General features: G+C 33.8%; 1 protein-coding gene and 1 long non-coding RNA gene across 11 annotated transcripts in view; one reads left to right on the top strand and one right to left on the bottom strand.

Moving 5' to 3' along the window:
* LOC100871512 (zwei Ig domain protein zig-8) overlaps positions 1–17378 on the top strand; it is a 285169-nt gene that overhangs the window by 137409 nt on the left and 130382 nt on the right. The window lies entirely within an intron of this gene.
* LOC147656691 (uncharacterized) overlaps positions 14015–17378 on the bottom strand; it is a 174261-nt gene continuing 170897 nt past the window's right edge. The window contains exon 3 of the long non-coding RNA XR_015293762.1: positions 14015–15596. This is a non-coding gene — a long non-coding RNA (uncharacterized LOC147656691). The remainder of the gene's footprint in view (positions 15597–17378) is intronic.

The following is a 17378-nucleotide window of genomic DNA, read 5'->3' as shown; positions in this document are numbered from 1 at the left end:
ATATAGAATATGACAAGGAAATTAGGCTTACGGGAGATGAGCATTATTCCGTCTATTAGGATTACCTACTGTACGTATTATGTCATGGGTTTATGATACGTTAATCAGTATTGACGATCAAGAGGGTTAGAATCACGAGGGCAACAGAGGCAACGAGAATTATTAGGTTTAGACGATTTTCAAACCGCAACTGGTTTCAATCGCAAGTTGAATGGTTCATGAAATTGTAAGTTTCAAATATTCTTCCGGATAACGTGAATGTCTGTATTGTAAGTTTCGCCTTTAAGGTTCAAACAGACTCTCCTCGAGTATTCAGGCCACGACTCCATTCTATGTTCGATTGCAGCCTTGGAAATGTATTGTGCGATATAATGCTGTGGTTGAATGTTTTGGAAGACCTGTAAAGTGAATTGAGAAACTAAATAAATTTCAGTGATTTCATTTAAAGGAAACATAGTATTATTATTTTATTACAATTTTCTGTTGATAAAAGTTTCGTTGTGCGATAGCAGAATAAAATTTATATTACATTTGAGATTTAACATTAAACAAATAGTCAATATTAGTTAGAGGATTGTTTGGAATATGAGATACGGGGGCCACACGCACGGACGGGGTTTCCACGAGGTATCCCAGAAATAACGATGCGTTCAAGTTTTGCAAACTCATCGTGGTAAAATTATTACGTACTTTATTAGTAAAATAACTATGATTATTTTCAAAATTGAGAAACATTTAAACCAATATTCTTTTTGAAAATGATGTTCTACAACAATTATTTCTGATTATTATCATTATTATGTCGTTAAATTGCCTTTATTTTTGAAAACAAAGAATAGAGAATTATTTCATCAGTTTCATTTCTCGAAAGAAATCAAAGAGAGATTCTAAAAACTAAAAAAAGTAGAAAAAGTTACGATAATTCAATTTTCATGTTATATTTTTAGAAGTTTTCGTACTTACGTTACAATACGTGTTTTTTCCCAAGAAAAATAAGATTCGAAAAGAAGTTCTTGGCAATAATCCCAACATCCTCGGTAGTCACCCTATCGAACCAATTATGAAACTGGATCCTCGCTGTTGGAAAGTATGAAATTGATCGAATTCTTACAAGGTGTCGTAAAGTTTTCCAACAAGGGGGAGGGCACTAATGTCGAGATTTAAACGATTGACAGACAATTTCCGGGCGGATAGCGACAATAAAAGAATCGTTAATCGATATTTGAGGCTTGGTAGAACGCGTGCTTCGCCCGGCTCGGATTTATATGGAGCATCTAGCTGAATTTCGGCCACTCGAAGTCGATCGAGAGATAACTCGAACCGTGATGGATTTACTGCGGCGTTGAAGAGCCAAACTTTTGGATTACACACGGCTTTGTGGGTTGCGCGAAGTTTATTTGTGTACCCTCCCCGCCACCGGTGTACTTTGAACAGAGAGATCCCCGGCAGTTCGTTGAACGACAGACACTTCGAATATTCGCCGATATGAATTTTCGAGCTTTTCGAACTGATTGACGCGATATTCGTTTTTCGCTGGATTCGTCTGGAAAATTTATATCGAATTAATATAGGGAATTAGGAAACGTTATAAGTTGAAATGAAATGAGAAAGAAATTTGTGCCAGAAAAAAAATATAATATGGAAGCATAGATGTTATGATAATGTTGTGGCAATTATTACGATTTATTATATCGCATAAATGCCACGACTCTATAATTTAAAAATTGTGATTCTTGAGGAGAACAATTTTGAATAAGAAAAATAAGAAAATATGAACTTCGAACATCGATTTAACAATTTTTACTATTTTCGAAACCGCATGTTTTAAATCACATAATTTTTACACCAAGCGAAAATGAATTTCATATTCGTTCCACGAGACGATTAAAATTAAAAATGACTAAAAATTACGAACACCGTAGAATGAAATATATAAGAAGAATTGCAATATTAAATGAAAAGATATAATGGAATGACCAACCTTGGGCGTTAATTAGAAGTAATACAAAATACAGAAGAAAATCCTGGTGATAAAATTCCAATTAATGTTTCAAGCACGGAGGACGTAAAATCAGATCCAGCAATTCGGCCATTAGACCCTGACAATTCGTAGCCATTAAATTCGGGCGTTAATTTGAAAATCAACGTAACTTTCCATTATTAAGTGGCACAATCCGTCCTTTACAACGTAATAACCTATTTTATACTCCTTTTATTGCCTCTTTTATGTTCGTCCCCCGCCCATCCCAGGGGATACAAATTTACCGGCTATTCGAATTTCATCAGCAACACACAACCTTATTCCTCAACACGCCCATTCTTAATTGCTTTTTCGAACAATTTAAATTGTGCCTCAAGAGATACTGGATGGGTGGGCTCGAGAAAAGAGGGAGGGAGGGAGGGAAGAGAGAATTTTTCCTCTCCGTCCCTTTTTTCCTCTGATCTCGCCACGGATAATGGAGTTTCGCGTAAGAACGTTCTGTGAGCAGCAACGCTGATAAGGTGGCCGCTTTTAAACGTTTCGGACAATAGCCTCGCGTGCGACTTCGGACATTTCAACATGGCGGCGGAGTGAAACGCTCTCTACGTAATTAAACCGTGATCCTTTGTCTCGATAGAACGATTAATTTAACATGTCTGCCGCATTAAGGGAGCTAGATAACGCTAGATAAACCGGTGGGAATTACGACTGATTCTTTATTTTTATTCGGAGCCGATAAATACCCTGTTTCTTTTTTAAAAGTCGCGCCATTTTTCGTTCTCGATTCCCGATTCAATACTAGTCGATTATGATTACGACTCGAAATTCGTCAGATTCAATATGAATTGAATTGAATTTACGTTGATTGAAACAATTGCAATTTTTCTCCTTAAATAAATTTGTGTAAGCGACAAGCTGATGATCAGATAAATAAAATGATAGCAATCAGACAAGTTAATTAACTTTTTCAATATTTGCAATCCTTTTTTTTCGTTTGTTAAATATAATACTCGCGACGAATTTTCTTAATCTGGAACTTGTTTCTGTCGTTTATATCACAAGTAGCACAGATCAATCATTCATCAAACGTTCAAGCAATGGTAACAAGACGCTTGAAAAAGTGATGCAAGTCTGACACTTGTCGGACAAGTAGAACAAAATATCGTCCTCTCTAATTATAATTTATTAATATATTTACTCAATTTACTACTTTTACTTTCAATCTCACAAATATACACGTATGAAGCGAACTCGAATTCCAATTCAATATTCGAAAAATGTACTTCCCCTCTCCCTCACGTCCCCCTTCTCGTACACATTCACCTCTTCAGATTGATCCCTCGTAATCTTTCACCATCGAGAAATATGGGCAAAGAAAAACACCCGTATGTTAAAAATACCCCTGGGATGATGAGGGTGTGTCCTTCTCTCTCTCTCTCTCTCTCCCGAAAAATTTTTCGTCTCGAGCGGAAAATAAGGGTTTCTGTTTTCCGAGCAGCGATTCGAGGGTCTCGGTTTACCCGATCGGGGGGTTACGCAATCCGTATTTAGATGAAATCTTGAGATTTTGAGACGTTAAAGGGGTCGAGGAGGGAGGAAAGAAAAGGGCGGCGCAAAGTTGCCGGCGTATTTTCCAATCCCTTATTGGCCGGGGCAACCTTGTCCCCGTGGTTATCGAGGATTTATCTGGCGGATGCTCGCGACCCATCGATTCCTTTTCCTTGCGGGGGTTAAATCGAGCGTCCCTCGCGGCTGCTGTCAACTCACCCTTCTCCCAATCCTATGACCTTTATTTTATCGCAAAGCATTTTTCTCCTGGCACCGTCACGCGCCCTTCATGGAAAATAGATATTATTAGAAATTTTTATTCCTCGTTGCTTAATCGTCTCACGTTACGGATTTATCGATCGCGATATAATATCTAAGCTTGGCTTTTGTTCAAAATAATTAAAAAATGGATGTGCATAAAAGATGTAAATGAAATACTTTGAAAAAGAAATATTGTCAATATGCGTGTGTAATTTAAAACAGGTGTTTTAAAACATTTACAACGAACGAATGTTTATATACATTCAACCACGCAATTGATTCGAATAGGTAATTGAATTTTCCACGAGTTATTTCGTTATTTCATCAATAGAAGAATTTATTTTGACGGGAAATAACGTTTCGAGCGAAAATGTTCAGGTATTCTTAAGAATTTCTTATTGGTCTGATTTATCTTCGTTTGAAATATTTTTCAGGGATAACGCGAATATTTCAAGTTACGGGAAAATTGAAGTATGGCTCGCAGCAATTTTATTCCTATTCAACGAGTAATCGCACTCGATCGAAGGATTCGAAGTAAAATTTATTTCAATAATCGACGCGCAACGATTTCCATTAACTTTCGTGGCTTACAATCGATTTGAAAAATGCATTTTAGGTTTAACGCGTATGGTATTTCATTCAAAAATTGTTTCGAGTAAAATTATTCATTTGATAACTGTTGAAAATATCTAGCAAAATTTATAATACTTATTACTACTAGTATTATGAATATATTCAACTGTTATGGAATTATCGTGTAGTTATTTTTTATTTACACGTTTCTCAATTTGTTCAATTTTGAAACGCTGAAATTAATAGTAACGCGCAATGAAATTACAAGTTTATAAAATCGAAGCAATCATGTTAAACTTGTAAAATTAACTTCAATTTTCTTTTAATTAAAACATTAATAACCATTGTATTACCGATTCAATCGAAAGAGTAATTATTTCATTTATTAACGATTTATTAAATCAATCATAACCCTTGATTAGAACTTGATTATACCTATCAATAATTAATTAATAATTATTTAATAATCAATAATCATGATTAACGATTTGATTCTGCATTAATTATCAATCATTAATCATTTTATGGAAAAATCAACTTTATTGCATTTTCTAAATTTTTATACATTTCAATCTTCCAATAATAAATAATAACACGTATATCTTTTTCACTTGAACAAATAATCAATTGACGATTATTCGTTCATATAAACGAAATTCCATTGCATTACACAATTACGTAAACACACACACAAACCTTTATCAAATTCACTTGAAAAAATTCCTTCTTTACATCCAAGCTCCTCACTTACAGGAGGAACAAAAGCACCGTCTTCCACCGTATCCTGCGTTACACAGACGCATCCAACGCTTGGACAAAATTCCTTTACCCTATTCTCACCCCCATAAAAGAGGCGTCCAAGTCGAAAACACACCTGAGAGTGTCGCGGCCCCGAATGGAAGTGGAACAGGTTGATATAGTATCGCCTTCCACCATGATACAGTCCACACACAGGAGTGGAGGAGTTACGAGCCTTTGGGGGTTGATAATTCCATCCGTCGGCGCACAATGCTCAGACGACGGATACTGTGTTGGGTGATACGTGCTGGCCCGCAGGCCGCAACGCCCTTCGAGTTACCTGTATGAGTGAAATTGCCCCTGAAATTTATGTTCCTATTGGGGGATGATCGTTTTCCTTCGTCAGAACTCCCGCAGTTTGAAAGCTTCTCTATACACCCACCCCCGCGAATTCTGACTGGCGATTTGATCTATCGCCTTTTCCTTTTTTTCTTTCGCGAGGAAGAGGAGTGAAAACTTGATTCTCAGTTGCAGTTGGAATTTTCTCTCGATGAATCGAGGGCCCTCGAATATTGGGGGGGAGGGGGAAGATATGGCGTTGGAGAAATGGGAATGTTGTAGGGAAATCTAATTTTTAAGCTGCTCGCAGATGCCTCGAGTAGGCGATGCGAATATGTTCGAATATTGTGGAAAATATAGAGGTGGATTGAGAAAGCTCTATTCCGGGAGAAGGGTTGTTGAATTGAGAGTCAAAGAAAATATGGAAATATTGGATTTTATACGTGTATTTATATTTTTCCACTCTTTTTATAACTTTGGCTTTGGGGGATTTAACTTTGTTTAACTTTATCTGCTTTATTAAATTGTATCGCGTGTATTGAAAGCAGAGAAAATATTTCCTATCAACTTCGAGATTATGGTGGATAAGGAGAATTATATGGTAGATCCAAACTTGTCTAATTTTCGTTATCTAATTAGCATTATCGTCGGTCTCTAAGTAAGACCCTTTGAGTTCAACGTAATTTAGTCCTGGGGGTTGAAGGATGATCGTGAGGGTTGTTATTATCGTTAATGATGCATTTAATCCTTTCGTTATTATTATTGTTTTCTTTTGTTTCAAATCAAAGATGATTTAAAAGTTCTAGGGAATTTCTATTCTTCATCTAGGGGAGAAGCTAGATGTAACTTCATGCTATTAAAGATTAAATGCGTTTTATATTATTTTTTACGTAATTTAGATTTAAAACAATTATTTGAAGATATTAATTTATATTTATTAAAAAAAAAAAGATGTAGATTTTATCGATATTAAGAAACATCTTTTTACTTCTTCTTCGATGAAATATACGTACGAATATGAATCAGAAATCCAAGACGAAACAAGTACTATCTATTCTATTTCTCAACATCATAAACCGTGTCGGATGTCGGACGTTGAATAATGGTTGGCAATTTAGTCCAATTTGATTTGTTAATTCGAAAATGTTGCTTGATAAACGACTGGCAAATTGTGAATTGGATTGGTGAACGATTTTGAAAAATGGGAATGCTCGCTTTGTACTACTACATATTATCCAGATTGACATATCTGGATAATGGCCAGATTTTTCCATTTTATAAAATTCGATATTTATATACATATATATATATATATATATACACATATAATTTTCATCAAATTTATTTATTACAGAACTTGATAAATTTGAAAATTAAAATGCAGAAATTAAAACTTGAAAAATTGGCCCATTATCTTCCTTCTCTAAGCGATATTTTTGAAATATCATCAAATTTCTAGCGCAAAGTATTTTCGTGTAATTTTGTAAACCGCCCAAATTTATTATTCTCTTCGTTACTTTAATTTTTAATCGATTAAACTTCGAACATATTCCTTGATTCCCCTCTATAAAAATCACGAGGAAAGGAGGTTAATAACAATATACTCAAACTTCTGAATTTCCCTCCGATACTATAACCAAGAAATCCGACCGAAATTTTAGAACTTGTTAGAATTCATACGAGTTCCCACCTTGAACCGTTCAAGAACCTAAGGGTATGCGAAATCTCGATAGAGTTGATAGCCCGGAGAATTCAGAAGGGTTTCAGTCATCTTCAAAGTTCGAATCTTTACGGCCTCGGAAGATTCTGCAAGTCCACTTTGGGCTTCGAGTACAGAGGGTCTTGTCAGTTATTACATAGTATATCGGGCGTGCATTCCTTGGGAATATATATGCTAATATCACGTTACACAGCTCGAAGATATTATATATATATATATATATATATATATATATATATATATATATATATATATATATTGTGAGCTTAGCTTCACCTTATTGACCGATTGTAGAGTGGATTGATTTCGACTTTGATTAATTAGTACATGGTTAATCTCTACGAGAATTTTCTATTTTCTATTTTCCTTTTTACTCGAGAAAATTTTATATTTTGAGTGTTAATATATTCGTGCAATTTTTGGAAGGATCGATTCTAATGGCTGAAGTTCAAACACAGAAATTGGTATATTGATAAAAATGGTTGAGCCTTGATTTATTTAAAACGAAGTAAATAAATGATTTGTATGTTATATTTTGTTGTACTTATAGAATAAGTAAAAATATAAGTATAGTATAAGTAAAAATTTAAAAAAAAAATAAATTTGATTGATATATAATAAATTAGAAAAATTTAATTCAATAATTGTTAAGTTATATTTATAATACTTGCACTTAAAATAATTTACTTAGGATGGAAATAAATTTTTATAATAATGGACGTGCTTGTTTATTTTAAACTATACTATATTCGTTAAATTAATTAATCAATTCGATGCAGTTTTAGAGATGATCACTAATTAATATATATTTCAAACTAAAAATTAAAACATTTTCAAAACCTGGAATTAATGACTCGTTTCTAAAATTGATCTACATCACAGATTTAGCAAGAGATTTGAAATTAAATCTCGTTTCATTTTTGTCAAGAGTCCGTAGAGAATAATGAAAGATAAATCTAACGAAAAATAAAGTTTAAGAGATACTTGAAGAAATTTATGTCGTATCGTTTCGGTATGATATTATTCGCTTGACTGATTCTAAAGGGCATTCCACCCCAATGGGGATATCTCATACCTATAAGCAGAATAAATAACCAACAAATATTGTACCTCTCCAAAAAAAAAAAAAAAAAAAGATCTCAAAGACTAAATTTAAAATAATACTCGTATTACTTAATTTCATTTAAATCAATCGAAAAATTTCCGTATACGTAATCATTTTCGAGGTCGACACGCTATTACCAATCGATCCTCATTATACACTCATTAAAAATTAGAAGGTCAAACAAAAATCTCTCGACTCGTAATAAAATACAACCCGACCAAACTACTAATCTTAACTAAAATTTCCATATAAAATAACACCATCACGTATACACCACACGAAATCACGGCCAGTAAACTATGAAACGATGTATCGATATCGACGATTTTAATCGAGAGAAATTCGGCTACGTTTAGATACCCGGAAATCATTCGATTTCTAGCGGGCAATTTCATTTTGTGGTAGTCACTCTCCTCTCCAACGATCGAATACGCTCGACACACAATCTCGATGACGCATAGCGCACTTTGTCGGCACACATGTCGGCCAAGCGTGGGGGGAGGGGATGGACAATTATCCGAGCCACGTGATCGGGCATTACTCCACGCTACATTTGACTCGGTGAAAAGATTTGTGTTGCGGAAAATTTAAAACCGTTCATCTCGGGTATCGGCTTATTGAATTATTGCTTCGGGGTTGCGGTCAATGAGAAATGCGATTTTTCGTGGAAAACGGATGAGCATTACGAGGCTTGACGAGGCTCGATCACCAAAATCGGTTCGAATCCGGGCCTTGAGCGCGGCTTAGCGGCCGATCCGATCGAACTGTTTCATCCAGCACGATGGAATTTCATGATCCTCTCCACGATTTGAAATGCGAATCGTGCGCGTATCCTTCTCTTTTTTTTCTCTTTTCTATTTTCCTTTTATTTCTTTTTTGTTTGTTTGTTGTCTGTTTTTGTTCCTTCTTTCTTCGTTTTTCAAGTTAAGAAAATTCCCATTTTGCATTTCGTATAAACGTGAGTGTTTGGGTCGGTCTTGATGCTCTTCAGATTAATCGATTGAGAGTAAAAGGAAGCGAGAAAATTTGTGGAATATTTCGATTTTACAAGCGTGTTTTTTTAACCGTGTTTTTATTGATAAGGGAAAGTTGAATTTTACGTTAATGCGTTTTATAAATTGAATACAATGCTTGATGGGATTTTTTAATGATTCATGCCTGGTCTAATATATGGGTAAAGTGGGATAAAATGGAGAAAATCGAGTGGAGGATATATTTTTAAATCGGGAGAGAGAATGGTTTTTAATTCTGGAGGATTCTCTTGGAAATTAAAAAGTGGATTGTTTGTTTCGTTAATTAAAATTATAAACTTCTAATTTTGGTAAGCGTTATTATCATATTTATTATGATAACTGCAAATAAAATTGAGAGAAACTAAGTATAATGAAATATAGAATGATAATATATTAAGATATTTCGATAAATTTTTATCCACTTAATAATCAGAATAACTTCCTAATTTCTTAATTTTTTTATATCTACATTTATTCTCTTCAAATCTTGTAACATGATACTTGATTCTACCATTTTTTTGTTTAATAATAAATTTATAATTTACATTTTCCACTCCAGAAAATAAAATTTTCAAAATGCGATATACCATTTTTTTCTTAAATAAAAAAGATTTGGATTGAAAATAATAATCAGAATTTTTAATAATAATCGCGGAAATCAATAATACAATTTCAAATTTTAATATAATTTTAACTCGTTTCATTTAACTCGTATTCCCATAATATTCCATAATCTTTTTTATTTTTATAATCTTTAGAATAATTAATTGCTTAATTTATAATATATTCACGCAAAACTAATTAATTAACTAAACGATACAATATTCTTACGAGAAACAGAGAGCAACACGTCCTTTCGGTTTCGCGTCCGGAAAACGACTAACGTTCAATCCATATTTTCGGTATCAATGACAACCGATATAATTATTTCCGCGATTTATAACGTTTCACATTGTAATTTGTTAAAACTTATTCAACGCGATATATTATTATAAATTTATTGAATTAACGATAATGAATAAATAATTTTTTTTAAATTATTAAAAAAGAGTTTTTTAAAATCCTAATAAATTTGCAAACTAATTAATTTATTAAAATAATATTCTTACGAGGAGCACGGAATAACACGTTCGTTCGGCTCCGCGTCCGGAAAACGACTAACGTTAAATCAATGTTTTCGATATCAATGACAGTCGATACTATTATTTCCTGTGCCGCGGTTTATAATATTCCACATTATAATTGTTAAGGCTTGTTCAACGCGATATATTATTACAATTTTGTTGAATCAACGATAATGAATAAATAATTTTTCTTAAATTATTAAAAAAAAAGTTTTATAAAATCCTAATAAATTTATAGAATAATATTCTTACGAGGAGCACAGAATAACACGTTCGTTCGGCTCCGCGTCCGGAAAACGACTAACGTTAAATCAATGTTTTCGATATCAATGACAGTCGATACTATTATTTCCTGTGCCGCGGTTTATAATATTCCACATTATAATTGTTAAGGCTTGTTCAACGCGATATATTATTACAATTTTGTTGAATCAACGAATAATGAATAAACAATTTTTTTTAGATTCTAGAAAAAAGATATTTATTCTATATATTTATTCTAAATAGAGTTCCAATTATACGATATGTAGTACAAAAATATAAAAAAATCCAATTAAAGAAATTCAAGTATTCTTGAATAAGAGCAACAAATGTATGGACAAAAGTATCCATCAAACAATTCAATTCTATTTTACAAAGATCGCGATAAGATCTGGACTTCACACGTTTTTGTTTCCATCCTTCTAGCAATGCAAACGAGCTTACTTTCGAGCATGCAACGAAACGGCCCCGCACTGAATCACCGCATTACTAACTGCTCACGTCCAAGTCGCAGCTCGAATTATTTATCCTCCGATTTCTAGGGTAATTCGCTCTCTGTCGCGAAATTTCATCTTGTCCGTCACGTAACATTCAAGTATATTTGCAGCAATTCCTCTTGACACAGTTGGAATCGCTAATAAAGCTGGCGGGACATGTCCACAGGGGTCCGAAGGAAGGTCCTTTTAGCTGACGTTGGGAAATTTGTAATATTCGATGCCCAGACTTGGCATCGCCGAAAAGTACCCTCTGATCGCCCGTCTACGTGTCTTTTGATATCGTTCTTCCCCGATGCACGATTTATTACCGATCACTTGAAATCTTCTCTCAAATCTTTTCGTGCTTTAAAGAGATCGGATATTTTATTTTTTCTTTGTGCATTTTTTAAATTACGACTTTATTTTTCTCGGCTCTCCGTTCAAGATAGATTTAAAAGTTTCGATTTTATATTAATTTTGAGACTATTTTCCTTTTTACCTCTTCGTTTTGTATATAATTTTGTTCAAGAAAAATTCGCGAGACTTTCATACAAATTCTTTAATTCCGAACAAAAAGAAAAATTAGATTTATATTCGCAAGATAAAATAGATATATCATTACATAATTCCAATAGAAAAATAAAATTAAGTATCAATTATCATTTTTGAAATTCTTCTATTTATCAAATTACACAATCTTACTTACACGTCTTCACTTTTTTTAATACATACCTTTAATCTATTGATTAAAAAGAATGTTGCTACATTTCAATCCACCTATGCTAAATACAGATTGTAATTCTTATCAATATACTTGCATCACAACACTAATACAAAAATCACTCCAATTTCTCATCCTCTTCTCTTCAATTTCCTCTGATCTTACACATCCTCCTATTTTTCAATACACGATTTTAATTCCACGATTATCATAAAACATTATCGCATCGAATAATCAGCTTGATCAAGAAGTTTCATTGGGCCAACGTTTGCGCCACTCGATAAACACGGGACAGTAAGGTAAAATACAAATCGAATAGGGGGCGGGTATACGGTTAGTTTACACGGGCTGGGGTATCGGCGAAGGGCAGGTGGAAAGGCCCCCTCGCTGGTGAACCGCATCGAGTTCATTCCAAAAGTTCGTTGAGTCGATGCATACGGCCCCACCGCAAAGTCGAATGCATTTTCATCGTACCGACGCCGGTATGCCTCCCCTCGAATGTGGGGAACGAGGACTGGAATTTAGATTAACGAACGTGCGTGACTTCAAAATTGTCGACGAATGCCATCCCACCTTTCACGTTTTATATTTTGCGCTCTTCCATACGCGTGCTGCTCTTCTTTGTGCCATTTTTCTCTTTTGTATTCCTTTTTCCTTTTTTCTCTTTCCTTCTTTCTTTCTTTCTTTTTTTTTTTTGTTTCGTTCGTTCGCATTCGCTTTTCAATTTAATTTTTTGCGAATATTTTTTGTCGAATAATAAAAAGAAGACCGATTTTTTTCGATTGAAATGTTTCCAATAATTTGACGACAATAATACGTTTTACGCACAAACAAATTGCATTTTCATTGTTTTATTTTGATTTATATAATTTGTTGTTAATTACAAATGTATTTGTTTGTTATGGAATACAAATTGGAAAATATTTGAATTCGAGAGAGAATAAAGTCAACCAGGGACGAAATTTCAGAGTTTGTAATCATTATATTGAGAAATTAGATATCCGAATTTCCGAATATTCCTTTATCAACGAGCATGATTCGAGCGAGAAGCTTTTCTATTGTAATCCATGATCGCGAACATCACGTTCCGGTTCTTCCATCCGCTCGAAACATAAGAAAACCGAAAAAAGTTTTCCCTCCCCTTAAGAAGAAACTGTTTCGACCCGTTCATTTCGAACGCGTTTCTCTTGGATCCCTCTAGCGGCGAGAAGTATGGCAATATCACGAAAGAAGCTTTAAAATTTCTCTTTATTATTATTATTATTATTATTATATCTCGTTGCAGCTTGCACGCGTCGTAAAATTTCACTATACCTTCCAACATGCATCCAATTTCTCGCTTTCGTTTCACCCCTCCCTTTTCTCGCCTCAAGAATTTTTTCCTTTTTTCACATCGGCCGTGTCTGAATACCGAATACTCTCGGTCTATCGTGTGCAGAGGCGACAAATGAATTCATAAGACGGGGCTGGAACGCTTATTTGCAATTCCATAGGGCAGCATCGACAGCTACAAGGCCGCCCCGTGTTTTCCATTACCTTTCGCTCGTCTCGCGGAACCGACATTTCTCTATTTTTCGATACGTCGAAAGATGGCGGACTCACGCAGGCCTGAGAACTGTCACGTTGGCAAGTTGCGTGGCGTGTAGCTCGTGCTGACTCTCGTTTTTCGAACGAGATACGTTGATACGTTCGTGAAACGGAAGGAACGAAAGTGACGAGGGCGGGGAGGGTTGAAGCGAGGGGTTGAAGAGGGGCGGCTCATACGAAACGTGGATCAGATCCAGTCGCCGATACAACGCGTTATTATTCAACGTTGGTTGAAATCGATTTAGTCGCTTGGTGGTTCGAGAATATTTCCTCTCCATTTTCTTTTTTACACTGTTGATATTATATGGCGATCGTTTGATAGAAAAGTAAATTGTTAGGTAGAAGCAGGTTGATTAAGGAGGGATGATTAGCAAAAGGTAGTTGGTAGTAGGTCATTGAATTTTCTATGCATAGGGGAGAATCGATTAACGTTTATTTTTCTCTTATTTTTAATGTTTTTAATTTAAACAGTTATATAAGTTATTTGTGTTTTTAGAATGGCATGAATGATAATAATAATACTTGGTTTTTGGTGAAAATAAAATTTTAAAAAGTAATTTTTATAAATGATTTTCTGTGAATGTGCATTTAATTGCAAAAGACAGAAGGTGTATAATTTGATTTGATTTCAAAATTGTTAGTGATAGACAGATTGATATACGTATATGTATGATTAAATTGATATCTACTTTTTACAAAGTTGTGTAAATGTTTGAACCATGTAATTACAGTTATATTAATATCGTATTTACAGATCTGACTCTGCAGCAAGTTAATAATAATTTTAGCTATTTTGGAATCGAACTGGAATTCAACGTGTCCATTTCTCTCTATATATACATTTATATATATACATATATATGTATATACTATATTTGAAGTTTAGAGAAGTAATTATTACTATTACTGTAATTAATTACACACAGTTACAATTAATAATCATTTAATCGCAAGCTTTCCTGTATATTACATTTACTTATTTTGACTCTATTTAGTAAATAATATAAAATAAATCCCATCTTTCCTATTTCAAATAACAAATTACAATCAATAGCAATCGTAATTGCAATTTCAAAATATTCAAACATATATTCACACAATATAATATTTCATAGAAATTATCTCTATTTTAATAAATTGCAACTTGTTGAATTTAATAAAATTTCACTATTAATTTCAACATTATTAATTTATTAATTTGTTTCATAATCACTTAAAATAAATTTCATTTTAAAGTATTCCCTTTTAAAAGTTTTTTCCTACTTTTACTTACAAATGATTGGAAACATATGTATATCACTTTTGAATTTAAGAATACAATTATTTCACAATAATTAAAATTTTCTAATATTCTTAACCTATTGTATGATATTATTGTATATTGTATTGACTGTGATATTTATTCATTTTTATATCATGTACATACTTCATTAACTTTTGAACCAGTAAGTATCTCTGCACCTTCTAACAGAGAGCTTCTCCTAACAGAAAATCCCTAAAAAATATAAAAAACTAGAATGAACCCCTTGAAATAAAGTTTGCCCATTTCTCGTTCAATAAAATCCAATAAAACAATCTTTCCCTACATGGAAAATTGATGACCCCACCTGAACCTGATTAATGAAGAACGCGAAATACAATTGTCGTGAAAATAAATCCCATTATCCGTGAAGGGGAGAGGTCGTGCAACACGTTACGCACGATGAAGATAAAGGAGAGTGGAGAGTCTGAAAGAAGATCATAACGGAAGGTTTGATAACTTTGCTCGCGAAAGAAGGACCAACTCCCTCTTAAATCAGCTTCCAAACGTCGTTATCGCCCGTGCTCTGAGGCTCTTAGCGCGTAACAATCTCTCGGTTGGGAACACGCCCTCAAAGACGACACTCCACGCTTTTGGATTTTTTCGAATTTGTCGCGCGACTTCACGCTGCCTAAGTAAATAGGATTTATTTAGCTCTCGCCTGTAAGTCGGTGGTTAGTTTTTCACCTGTTTTCTTGCTGATTTCTTTTCTTTTTTTTATACTTATGTCGACATGGTGATTGTCGTTCCCTTTTTCAATAATGCTTGTTCCTCTTTTTTTGCGATTGAATTTCTCTTACTTTTCTCCTTTTCCGCGATGATCCTCTTCTACGGGATGAAATTTTCACACTGTGACAGATAAGAGACACTGTAAAGATTACTACAGGATATAACATGGTGTTTTGTGAAGTTGTAGTTCAATTAAATTGAAAATACGATCAATTCTACGATCTATATATTATTCTTCGAAGTAATACTCGAAATAGATTAAAAAAAAAAAAAAAATTCCTACGAACATTTGTCAATGTTAATCCAATATTGAACACGTACGTCAGTATAATCTGGTATTTAATGGAGTTAAAGATTCAATAAAATTTTGAAAGCTATCATTAAAATATAAATTGGATTTAAAAGGGTTCTGAATAAAATCTATAATGAATATTTTTATTAAAAATTTTATGCTTATAATCGTTTTAATGCACGTGCCTTATCGTATATTCGCGATTGTTGTAGCAACGAAAACCGATATATTCATAACAACGTCTCACCATAAGTTATCTCGATGATATAATAAATTTGGAATTCTTATCTTTCGAGCAATAGATGAATTATTAATTTCGACTTGACTCCAATTTTATTAAACGTTTCGTATAAAATTGTACATCTAATTACGCGCTTTATTTTTTTCCTCTCTCTCTCTCTCTCTCTCTTACAGAAGTTCATATTGATTCATTAGGAGGAAGGGAAAAGTCTGTGACGTAATCTCATTATTAAAAGTGCAACAAGAACTGTTCCGCAAGAAAAGTCGAGGCTGTGCGCAGAGATTCTGCAATAAAACTGCATAATCACCGCGCGCTTTAATTTATGAAAACCACGGCTGTAAATGGTACACCGTTCATCAAACCCCACCGCTCTCATTAATGATTAATTAGTCTTCAAAACAACACCGTGTTTACAACGACACACTTGGAACAGATGCATCTGTTTTCCAGTCTACCCCTTTCCTCCCCTTCCCTCCTTCATCTCTTCGCTCTTGCTCGCGTCTTTCCACGCCACGTCTCCACCGCAAAATCTTGCCGCATTATAAATATCCTCTATCGCCTCTGGCTGCAGCGCAAAAACCCTGCTTCGTTCAGAGCCGCAATATCCTCCATGCTCTGTACGCGTATAATGTTCATCTTGAGCAGGTCTTTCAGATATTTTCGATAATAAGGAAGTTCTGGGAACGAGAATTAGTCAGCGTTGAATCGAAAATTGCTCGAATATTTTTTTTTTTTTGAAGAAGAAGATAGGTTTCTTTATTGAAAAGTTCTTCTAGTTTTTCATTTCTTTCCTTTTTTTTTTCATTTTTGTATAATAATAAAAATTTGTGTAGATTGAAAATAAGTACTTGAAAATGTTCGGTTTTTATCTCTTGGCAGTGGAAATTGTTTGGTAGGATTGATTCGACAACAACATGGCGATGGAATAATTATTCTTTGGTACATTTAAATTCGTCTGAATTGTGATAATACCGATTGATTATTTCTTTAGAGATTTTGGAGAAATTTGAGAAATACCATAGTGTTCTAAATTTGGTCCATGAATATATATCGTTTAAATCTTTAGGTAGAATTAGAAAATTTTTATTCGAAATTTCAATTTAAATTGTTTTTCATTCATTCCTATATTTTATGTATCCAGCTAAATCAGAGCTGGTTTAATTATAGATCGCGTCGTTATTGAATGACTAGTTATCTGGAAACCTACATCGATGAATATTTGTTTATATGCGTTTCGAGAACATACATGACGAGATAACTGTGGAAAAGTCTCGGTGTTCGACGATGAAAAAATTCAATGGAATGGAAGCTAATATATGTTTGAAACAAGTCATTCTTTAAGTGTAGCTCGTGCGCAATACTATATTTT

This window comes from Apis florea, unplaced genomic scaffold (assembly GCF_048593485.1).
Source record: "Apis florea isolate Af1SG1 unplaced genomic scaffold, ASM4859348v1 contig_3496_pilon, whole genome shotgun sequence".
Lineage (NCBI taxonomy): Eukaryota > Metazoa > Arthropoda > Insecta > Hymenoptera > Apidae > Apis > Apis florea.
This window is presented reverse-complemented; position numbering and strand designations above follow the sequence as displayed.